Consider the following 11,787-nt stretch of genomic DNA (forward strand, 5'->3'; position numbering starts at 1 on the left):
ACCTATCGAGCCGAAACTCGGGATTCGGGGTCGCCTCACATAGGCCTTCACATAATGTCTGACCTGGACCCGCAGCTAGAACATAACTATGTGTTTTACGTTTTTATTATGTTTTAAACTAAAGGCGCTGTGAATTATGGGCCTGCTCTGACATATATGATAGTTGGCTTCTAAATGAGTTGGAAAAAGTGGGTTTGGTGTCAATTGGTATCAGTTTGGTGTCAAAATGACATCTAATTGACTGATGGACACTGACTTGCTAGTTGACTTTTGTACATTAGCAATATGTTTAAACGGAGAGGGACCATCACCAAAAGTGACATTCTGAAATCAACCCTAACGAGCCATGGAGATGAACCAGAATCACTGCCCAGCTATCCCGAGTTCATCGGGCCAGTCAATTTCACATTCCTGCAGGATTTTTATAGCATGACAAATTCGTGATGGTACCTGCCCATTGAACCATATTGCAAATGCACAGTGACTTTGCAAAAGTGAGAAAACATAAACAAATGGACATGATGAAATCAACACAACGAGTGATGGAAATGTACAACTATCACTGCTCAGCCATCCTGTGTTCATCAGACCAGTCAATTTTGCATTTTTGAGCATGTCAAATTTCATATGGTAAATGCACATTGAAACATATTGCAAATGCGCGCGCACTTGCAATATGATTCTATAGTGAAAAAACATCACCTAATGGACATGATGAAATCAACACAACGAGTGATGGAAATGTACAACTATCACTGCTCGGCCATCCTGTGTCCATCAGACCAGTCAATTTTGCATTTTTGAGCATGTCAAATTTCATGTGGTAAATGCACATTGAAACATATTGCAAATGCGCGCACTTGCAATATGATTCTATAGTGAAAAAACATCACCTAATGGACATGATGAAATCAACACAACGAGTGATGGAAATGTACAACTATCACTGCTCGGCCATCCTGTGTCCATCAGACCAGTCAATTTTGCATTTTTGAGCATGTCAAATTTCATGTGGTAAATGCACATTGAAACATATTGCAAATGCGCGCGCACTTGCAATATGATTCTATAGTGTAAAAACATCACCTAATGGACATGATGAAATCAACACAACGAGTGATGGAAATGTACAACTATCACTGCTCGGCCATCCTGTGTCCATCATACCAGTCAATTTTGCATTTTTGAGCATGTCAAATTTCATATGGTAAATGCACATTGAAACATATTGCAAATGCGCGCGCACTTGCAATATGATTCTATAGTGTAAAAACATCACCTAATGGACATGATGAAATCAACACAACGAGTGATGGAAATGTACAACTATCACTGCCCGGCCATCCTGTGTTCCCATAGCGAGCATTAATATCAGAATGACCGGTAAATGCATTTACAACCATATTTTAATTTTTGGGTTACCAGTTGCACAACAATGCACGTGCATTTGCAATATGATTCTATAGTGAAAAACATCACCTAATGGACATGATGAAATCAACACAACAAGTGATGGAAATGTACAACTATCACTGCTCGGCCATCCTGTGTTCATCAGACCAGTCAATTTCACATTCCTGCAGGATTTTTATAGCATGACAAATTTGTGATGGTACCTGCCCATTGAACCATATTGCAAATGCACAGTGACTTTGCAAAAGTGAGAAAACATAAACAAATGGACATGATGAAATCAACACAACAGGTGATGGAAATGTACAACTATCACTGCTCAGCCATCCTGTGTTCATCAGACCAGTCAATTTTGCATTTTTGAGCATGTCAAATTTCATATGGTAAATGCACATTGAAACATATTGCAAATGCGCGCACTTGCAATATGATTCTATAGTGTAAAAACATCACCTAATGGACATGATGAAATCAACACAACGAGTGATGGAAATGTACAACTATCACTGCTCGGCCATCCTGTGTCCATCAGACCAGTCAATTTTGCATTTTTGAGCATTTCAAATTTCATATGGTAAATGCACATTGAAACATATTGCAAATGCGCGCGCACTTGCAATATGATTCTATAGTGAAAAAACATCACCTAATGGACATGATGAAATCAACACAACGAGTGATGGAAATGTACAACTATCACTGCTCGGCCATCCTGTGTCCATCAGACCAGTCAATTTTGCATTTTTGAGCATTTCAAATTTCATATGGTAAATGCACATTGAAACATATTGCAAATGCGCGCACTTGCAATATGATTCTATAGTGTAAAAACATCACCTAATGGACATGATGAAATCAACACAACGAGTGATGGAAATGTACAACTATCACTGCCCGGCCATCCTGTGTTCCCATAGCGAGCATTAATATCAGAATGACCGGTAAATGCATTTACAACCATATTTTTATTTTTGGGTTACCAGTTGCACAACAATGCACGTGCATTTGCAATATGATTCTATAGTGAAAAAACATCACCTAATGGACATGATGAAATCAACACAACAAGTGATGGAAATGTACAACTATCACTGCTCGGCCATCCTGTGTTCATCAGACCAGTCAATTTCACATTCCTGCAGGATTTTTATAGCATGACAAATTCGTGATGGTACCTGCCCATTGAACCATATTGCAAATGCACAGTGACTTTGCAAAAGTGAGAAAACATAAACAAATGGACATGATGAAATCAACACAACAGGTGATGGAAATGTACAACTATCACTGCTCAGCCATCCTGTGTTCATCAGACCAGTCAATTTTGCATTTTTGAGCATGTCAAATTTCATATGGTAAATGCACATTGAAACATATTGCAAATGCGCGCGCACTTGCAATATGATTCTATAGTGAAAAACATCACCTAATGGACATGATGAAATCAACACAACGAGTGATGGAAATGTACAACTATCACTGCTCGGCCATCCTGTGTCCATCAGACCAGTCAATTTTGCATTTTTGAGCATTTCAAATTTCATATGGTAAATGCACATTGAAACATATTGCAAATGCGCGCGCACTTGCAATATGATTCTATAGTGTAAAAACATCACCTAATGGACATGATGAAATCAACACAACGAGTGATGGAAATGTACAACTATCACTGCCCGGCCATCCTGTGTTCCCATAGCGAGCATTAATATCAGAATGACCGGTAAATGCATTTACAACCATATTTTTATTTTTGGGTTACCAGTTGCACAACAATGCACGTGCATTTGCAATATGATTCTATAGTGAAAAAACATCACCTAATGGACATGATGAAATCAACACAACAAGTGATGGAAATGTACAACTATCACTGCTCGGCCATCCTGTGTTCATCAGACCAGTCAATTTCACATTCCTGCAGGATTTTTATAGCATGACAAATTTGTGATGGTACCTGCCCATTGAACCATATTGCAAATGCACAGTGACTTTGCAAAAGTGAGAAAACATAAACAAATGGACATGATGAAATCAACACAACAGGTGATGGAAATGTACAACTATCACTGCTCAGCCATCCTGTGTTCATCAGACCAGTCAATTTTGCATTTTTGAGCATGTCAAATTTCATATGGTAAATGCACATTGAAACATATTGCAAATGCGCGCGCACTTGCAATATGATTCTATAGTGAAAAACATCACCTAATGGACATGATGAAATCAACACAACGAGTGATGGAAATGTACAACTATCACTGCTCGGCCATCCTGTGTCCATCAGACCAGTCAATTTTGCATTTTTGAGCATGTCAAATTTCATATGGTAAATGCACATTGAAACATATTGCAAATGCGCGCGCACTTGCAATATGATTCTATAGTGTAAAAACATCACCTAATGGACATGATGAAATCAACACAACGAGTGATGGAAATGTACAACTATCACTGCCCGGCCATCCTGTGTTCCCATAGCGAGCATTAATATCAGAATGACCGGTAAATGCATTTACAACCATATTTTAATTTTTGGGTTACCAGTTGCACAACAATGCACGTGCATTTGCAATATGATTCTATAGTGAAAAAACATCACCTAATGGACATGATGAAATCAACACAACAAGTGATGGAAATGTACAACTATCACTGCTCGGCCATCCTGTGTCCATCAGACCAGTCAATTTTGCATTTTTGAGCATTTCAAATTTCATATGGTAAATGCACATTGAAACATATTGCAAATGCGCGCGCACTTGCAATATGATTCTATAGTGAAAAAACATCACCTAATGGACATGATGAAATCAACACAACGAGTGATGGAAATGTACAACTATCACTGCTCGGCCATCCTGTGTCCATCAGACCAGTCAATTTTGCATTTTTGAGCATTTCAAATTTCATATGGTAAATGCACATTGAAACATATTGCAAATGCGCGCGCACTTGCAATATGATTCTATAGTGTAAAAACATCACCTAATGGACATGATGAAATCAACACAACAAGTGATGGAAATGTACAACTATCACTGCTCGGCCATCCTGTGTTCATCAGACCAGTCAATTTTGCATTTTTGAGCAAGGTCAAATTTCATATGGTAAATGCACATTGAAACATATTGCAAATGCACGTGCACTTGCAATATGATTATATAGTGAAAAAACATCACAAAATGGACATGATGAAGTCAACACAACGAGTGATGGAAAGGAACAACTATCACTGCCCGGCCATCCCGAGTTCATCAGGCCAGTCAATTTTGCATTTCTGCAGGATTTTTGAGCATGTCAAATTTCTTACGTCATTTGGCCCACAAAAAAATCCTTATGCACAATTAAAAAAATATATAAAAAAATATGATAATAAAATTGGACAAAAGTATATTCATACAGTTCTTACACATGTGTAATTGACAAAAAAATTGAAAGAATTTCAAAAACGGTCCAGAAAGCACTTTTTTAAGGGTGTGTGAAGTTTTTACAAAATTTTGACATTTTTGACTTTTGACTTTGACTTCCTATGAAATCATATTGGAATTGGACAAAACATATTCCTTATGCGCATGTAAAAAAAAAAAAAAAAAAAATTATGATAATAAAATTGGACAAAAGTATATTCATACAGTTCTTACACATGTGTAATTGACAAAAAATCGAAAGAATTTCGAAAAACGGTCCAGAAAGCACTTTTTATGGGTGTGTGAAGTTTTTACAAAATTTTGACATTTTTGACTTTTGACTTTTGACTTCCTATGAAATCATATTGGAATTGGACAAAACATATTCCTTATGCGCATGTAAAAAAAAAAAAAAAAAATTATGATAATAAAATTGGACAAAAGTATATTCATACAGTTCTTACACATGTGTAATTGACAAAAAATCGAAAGAATTTCGAAAAACGGTCCAGAAAGCACTTTTTATGGGTGTGTGAAGTTTTTACAAAATTTTGACATTTTTGACTTTTGACTTTTGACTTCCTATGAAATCATATTGGAATTGGACAAAACATATTCCTTATGCGCATATAAAAAAATTAAAAAATTATGATAATAAAATTGGACAAAAGTATATTCATACAGTTCTTACACATGTGTAATTGACAAAAAATCGAAAGAAGTTCGAAAAACGGTCCAGAAAGCACTTTTTAAGGGGTGATAAGTTTTTGAAAAAAGTTCATTTTTTCAAAATTTTACTTTTGGACATTAATTTGGGTTACATATCCAATATGAAAAACCCCGGTGGAGCGCATTTGCCCCCTGTTGAATTTTTAAAGTGTTACAACTGGCAATTACCATATGGCATTTGCAATACACTTTGGATGAATCAACGCCGAATTGGGTGGTATTGGCCAATGTGTATATGGTTTGTCCGATGCCAATGACATGCCATTCATTTTTGTCCAATACAGGGGGTATTCCCTTACAGAATCTACAGCCCCTTATAGTATCTACAGCCCCTTACAGTATCTACAGCCCCTTAAAGTATCTACAGCCCCCTACAGTATCTACAGCCCCTTATAGTATCTACAGCCCCTTATAGTATCTACAGCCCCTTATAGTATCTACAGCCCCTTACAGTATCTACAGGCCCCTTATAGTATCTACAGCCCCCACAGTATCTACAGCCCCTTATAGTATCTACAGCCCCTTATAGCATCTACAGCCCCTTATAGCATCTACAGCCCCTTATAGTATCTACAGCCCCCTACAGTATCTACAGCCCCTTATAGTATCTACAGCCCCTTACAGTATCTACAGCCCCTTATAGTATCTACAGCCCTTATAGTATCTACAGCCCCTTAAAGTATCTACAGCCCCTTATAGTATCTACAGCCCCTTATAGTATCTACAGCCCCTTATAGTATCTACAGCCCCTTATAGTATCTACAGCCCCTTATAGTATCTACAGCCCCTTAAAGTATCTACAGCCCTTACAGTATCTACAGCCCCTTATAGTATCTACAGCCCCTTACAGTATCTACAGCCCCTTATAGTATCTACAGCCCCTTATAGTATCTACAGCCCCTTATAGTATCTACAGCCCCTTACAGTATCTGGCCCCTTACAGTATCTACAGCCCCTTATAGTATCTACAGCCCCTACAGTATCTACAGCCCCTTATAGTATCTACAGCCCCCTACAGTATCTACAGCCCCTACAGTATCTACAGCCCCTACAGTATCTACATATGCATCTACCCCCCTTATGGTATCTACAGCCCTTATAGTATCTACAGCCCCTTATAGTATCTACAGCCCCTTATAGTATCTACAGCCCCTACAGTATCTACAGCCCCTTATAGTATCTACAGCCCCTTATAGTATCTACAGCCCCTTATGGTATCTACAGCCCCTTATAGTATCTACAGCCCCTTATAGTATCTACCCCTTATAGTATCTACAGCCCCTTATAGTATCTACAGCCCCTTACAGTATCTACAGCCCCTTATAGTATCTACAGCCCCTTATAGTATCTACAGCCCCTTACAGTATCTACAGCCCCTTACAGTATCTACAGCCCCTTATAGTATCTACAGCCCCTTATAGTATCTACAGCCCTTACAGTATCTACAGCCCCTTATAGTATCTACAGCCCCTTATAGTATCTACAGCCCCTTATAGTATCTACAGCCCCTTATAGTATCTACAGCCCCTTACAGTATCTACAGCCCCTTATAGTATCTACAGCCCCTTACAGTATCTACAGCCCCTTACAGTATCTACAGCCCCTTATAGTATCTACAGCCCCTTATAGCATCTACAGCCCCTTATAGTATCTACAGCCCCTTATAGTATCTACAGCCCCTTATAGTATCTACAGCCCCTTACAGTATCTACAGCCCCTTACAGTATCTACAGCCCCTTACAGTATCTACAGCCCCTTATAGTATCTACAGCCCCTATAGTATCTACAGCCCCTTATAGTATCTACAGCCCCTTACAGTATCTACAGCCCCTTATAGTATCTACAGCCCCTTATAGTATCTACATTACTACAGTATCTACAGCCCCTTATAGTATCTACAGCCCCTTATAGTATCTACAGCCCCTTATAGTATCTACAGCCCCTTATAGTATCTACAGCCCCTTACAGTATCTACAGCCCCTTATAGTATCTACCTTATAGTATCTACCCCCTTACAGTATCTACAGCCCCTTATATTATCTACAGCCCCTTATAGTATCTACAGCCCCTTATAGTATCTACAGCCCTTATAGTATCTACAGCCCCTTACAGTATCTACAGCCCCTTATAGTATCTACAGCCCCTTACAGTATCTACAGCCCCTTACAGTATCTACAGCCCCTTATAGTATCTACCCCTTATAGCATCTACAGCCCCTTATAGTATCTACAGCCCCTTATAGTATCTACAGCCCTTACAGTATCTACAGCCCCTTACAGTATCTACAGCCCCTTATAGTATCTACAGCCCCTTATAGCATCTACAGCCCCTTATAGTATCTACAGCCCCTTATAGTATCTACAGCCCCCTATAGTATCTACAGCCCCTTATAGTATCTACAGCCCCTTACAGTATCTACAGCCCCTTATAGTATCTACAGCCCTTATAGTATCTACAGCCCCTTATAGTATCTACAGCCCCTTACAGTATCTACAGCCCCTTATAGCATCTACAGCCCTTATAGCATCTACAGCCCCTTATAGTATCTACAGCCCCTTATAGTATCTACAGCCCCTTATATGTATCTACAGCCCCTTAAGTATCTACAGCCCCCTACAGTATCTACAGCCCCTTATAGTATCTACAGCCCCTTATAGTATCTACAGCCCTTACAGTATCTATGGCCCTTATAGTATCTACAGCCCCTTATAGTATCTACAGCCCCTTATAGTATCTACAGCCCCTTAAAGTATCTACAGCCCCTACAGTATCTACAGCCCCTTATAGTATCTACAGCCCCTTATAGTATCTACAGCCCCTTATAGTATCTACAGCCCCTTATAGTATCTACAGCCCTTATAGTATCTACAGCCCCTTATAGTATCTACAGCCCCTTACAGTATCTACAGCCCCTTATAGTATCTACAGCCCCTACAGTATCTACAGACCCTATAGTATCTACAGCCCCTTATAGTATCTACAGCCCCTTATAGTATCTACAGCCCCTTATAGTATCTACAGCCCCTTATAGTATCTACAGCCCCTTATAGTATCTACAGCCCCTTATAGTATCTACAGCCCCTTACAGTATCTACAGCCCATTATAGTATCTACAGCCCCTTATAGTATCTACAGCCCCTTAAAGTATCTACAGCCCCTTACAGTATCTACAGCCCCTTACAGTATCTACAGCCCCTTATAGTATCTACAGCCCCTTACAGAATCTACAGCCCCTTATAGTATCTACAGCCCCTTACAGTATCTACAGCCCCTTAAAGTATCTACAGCCCCTACAGTATCTACAGCCCCTTATAGTATCTACAGCCCCTTATAGTATCTACAGCCCCTTATAGTATCTACAGCCCCTTACAGTATCTACAGCCCCTTATAGTATCTACAGCCCCCCACAGTATCTACCCCTTATAGTATCTACAGCCCCTTATAGCATCTACAGCCCCTTATAGCATCTACAGCCCCTTATAGTATCTACAGCCCCCTACAGTATCTACAGCCCCTTATAGTATCTACAGCCCCTTACAGTATCTACAGCCCCTTATAGTATCTACCCCTTATAGTATCTACAGCCCTTATAGTATCTACAGCCCCTTATAGTATCTACAGCCCCTTATAGTATCTACAGCCCCTTATAGTATCTACAGCCCCTTATAGTATCTACAGCCCCTTATAGTATCTACAGCCCCTTATAGTATCTACAGCCCCTTACAGTATCTACAGCCCCTTATAGTATCTACAGCCCCTTATAGTATCTACAGCCCCTTATAGTATCTACAGCCCCTTATAGTATCTACAGCCCCTTATAGTATCTACAGCCCCTTATAGTATCTACTGCCCCTTACAGTATCTACCCCTTACAGTATCTACAGCCCCTATAGTATCTACAGCCCCTACAGTATCTACAGCCCCTTATAGTATCTACAGCCCCTACAGTATCTACAGCCCCTACAGTATCTACAGCCCCTACAGTATCTACAGCCCCTTATAGCATCTACAGCCCCTTATAGTATCTACAGCCCCTTATAGTATCTACAGCCCCTTATAGTATCTACAGCCCCTATAGTATCTACAGCCCCTTATGGTATCTACAGCCCCTTATGGTATCTACAGCCCCTTATAGTATCTACAGCCCCTTATAGTATCTACAGCCCCTTATAGTATCTACAGCCCCTTATAGTATCTACAGCCCCTTACAGTATCTACAGCCCCTTATAGTATCTACAGCCCCTTATAGTATCTACAGCCCCTTACAGTATCTACAGCCCCTTACAGTATCTACAGCCCCTTATAGTATCTACAGCCCCTTATAGTATCTACAGCCCCTTATAGTATCTACAGCCCCTATATTATCTACAGCCCCTTATAGTATCTACAGCCCCTTATAGTATCTACCCCCTTATAGTATCTACAGCCCCTTATAGTATCTACAGCCCCTTATAGTATCTACAGCCCCTTATAGTATCTACAGCCCCTTACAGTATCTACAGCCCCTTATAGTATCTACAGCCCCTTATAGTATCTACAGCCCCTTATAGTATCTACGGCCCCTTATAGTATCTACCCCTTACAGTATCTACAGCCCCTTATATAGTATCTACAGCCCCTTATAGTATCTACAGCCCCTTATAGTATCTACAGCCCCTTATAGTATCTACAGCCCCCTACAGTATCTAGTTATAGTATCTACAGCCCCTTACAGTATCTACAGCCCCTTATAGTATCTACAGCCCCTTATAGTATCTACAGCCCCTTATAGTATCTACAGCCCCTTACAGTATCTACAGCCCCTTATAGTATCTACAGTTATAGCATCTACAGCCCTTATAGTATCTACAGCCCCTTATAGTATCTACAGCCCCCTACAGTATCTACAGCCCCTTATAGTATCTACAGCCCCTTATAGTATCTACAGCCCCTTATAGTATCTACAGCCCCTTACAGAATCTACAGCCCCTTATAGTATCTACAGCCCCTTACAGTATCTACAGCCCCTACAGCCCCTACAGTATCTACAGCCCCTTATAGTATCTACAGCCCCTTATAGTATCTACAGCCCCCTATAGTATCTACAGCCCCTTATAGTATCTACAGCCCCTTATAGTATCTACAGCCCCTTACAGTATCTACAGCCCCTTACAGTATCTACAGCCCCTTACAGTATCTACAGCCCCTTACAGTATCTACAGCCCCTTACAGTATCTACAGCCCTTATAGTATCTACAGCCCCTTACAGTATCTATAGCCCCTTAAAGTATCTACAGCCCCTTATAGTATCTACAGCCCCTTATAGTATCTACAGCCCCTTAAAGTATCTACAGCCCCCTACAGTATCTACAGCCCCTTATAGTATCTACAGCCCCTTATAGTATCTACAGCCCTTATAGTATCTACAGCCCCTTATAGTATCTACAGCCCCTTACAGTATCTACAGCCCCTTATAGTATCTACAGCCCCTACAGTATCTACAGCCCCTTATAGTATCTACAGCCCCTTATAGTATCTACAGCCCCTTATAGTATCTACAGCCCCTTATAGTATCTACAGCCCCTTATAGTATCTACAGCCCCTTATAGTATCTACAGCCCCTATCTACAGCCCCTTATAGTATCTACAGCCCCTTATAGTATCTACAGCCCCTTATAGTATCTACAGCCCCTTACAGTATCTATTACAGTATCTACAGCCCCTTATAGTATCTACAGCCCCTTACAGTATCTACAGCCCCTTATAGTATCTACAGCCCCTTACAGTATCTACAGCCCCTTAAAGTATCTACAGCCCCCTATCTACAGCCCTTATAGCTACCCCCTATAGTATCTACAGCCCCTTATAGTATCTACAGCCCCTTACAGTATCTACAGCCCCTTAGTATATCTACAGCCCCTTATAGTATCTACAGCCCCTTATAGCATCTACAGCCCCTTATAGCATCTACAGCCCCTTATCTACAGCTACAGCCCTTATAGTATCTACAGCCCCTTACAGTATCTACAGCCCCTTATAGTATCTACCCCCTTATAGTATCTACAGCCCCTTACAGTATCTACAGCCCCTTATAGTATCTACAGCCCTTATAGTATCTACAGCCCCTTATAGTATAGTATCTACAGCCCCTTATAGTATCTACAGCCCCTTATAGTATCTACAGCCCTTATAGTATCTACAGCCCCTTAAAGTATCTACAGCCCCTTACAGTATCTACAGCCCCTTATAGTATCTA

At 40.3% G+C, this 11,787-nt stretch overlaps 1 long non-coding RNA gene across 2 annotated transcripts; it reads right to left on the reverse strand.

Moving 5' to 3' along the window:
• Positions 1–2,226: 2,226 nt before the first annotated feature.
• On the reverse strand, positions 2,227–4,662 carry LOC127908533 (uncharacterized). Of its 2 annotated transcripts, none has more exons than XR_008067582.1 (3): positions 3,622–4,662; positions 2,840–3,233; positions 2,227–2,451 (listed from the first exon to the last, which is right to left on the reverse strand). It is a non-coding gene; the product is annotated as an uncharacterized LOC127908533 (long non-coding RNA). The 2 variants fall into 2 exon arrangements; XR_008067581.1 differs by lacking the exon at positions 3,622–4,662 and adding an exon at positions 3,234–3,591 and having other exon boundaries at positions 2,840–3,032.
• Between the last annotated feature and the right edge of the window lie 7,125 nt (positions 4,663–11,787).

This window comes from Oncorhynchus keta, chromosome 17 (assembly GCF_023373465.1).
Source record: "Oncorhynchus keta strain PuntledgeMale-10-30-2019 chromosome 17, Oket_V2, whole genome shotgun sequence".
Taxonomy (NCBI): domain Eukaryota; kingdom Metazoa; phylum Chordata; class Actinopteri; order Salmoniformes; family Salmonidae; genus Oncorhynchus; species Oncorhynchus keta.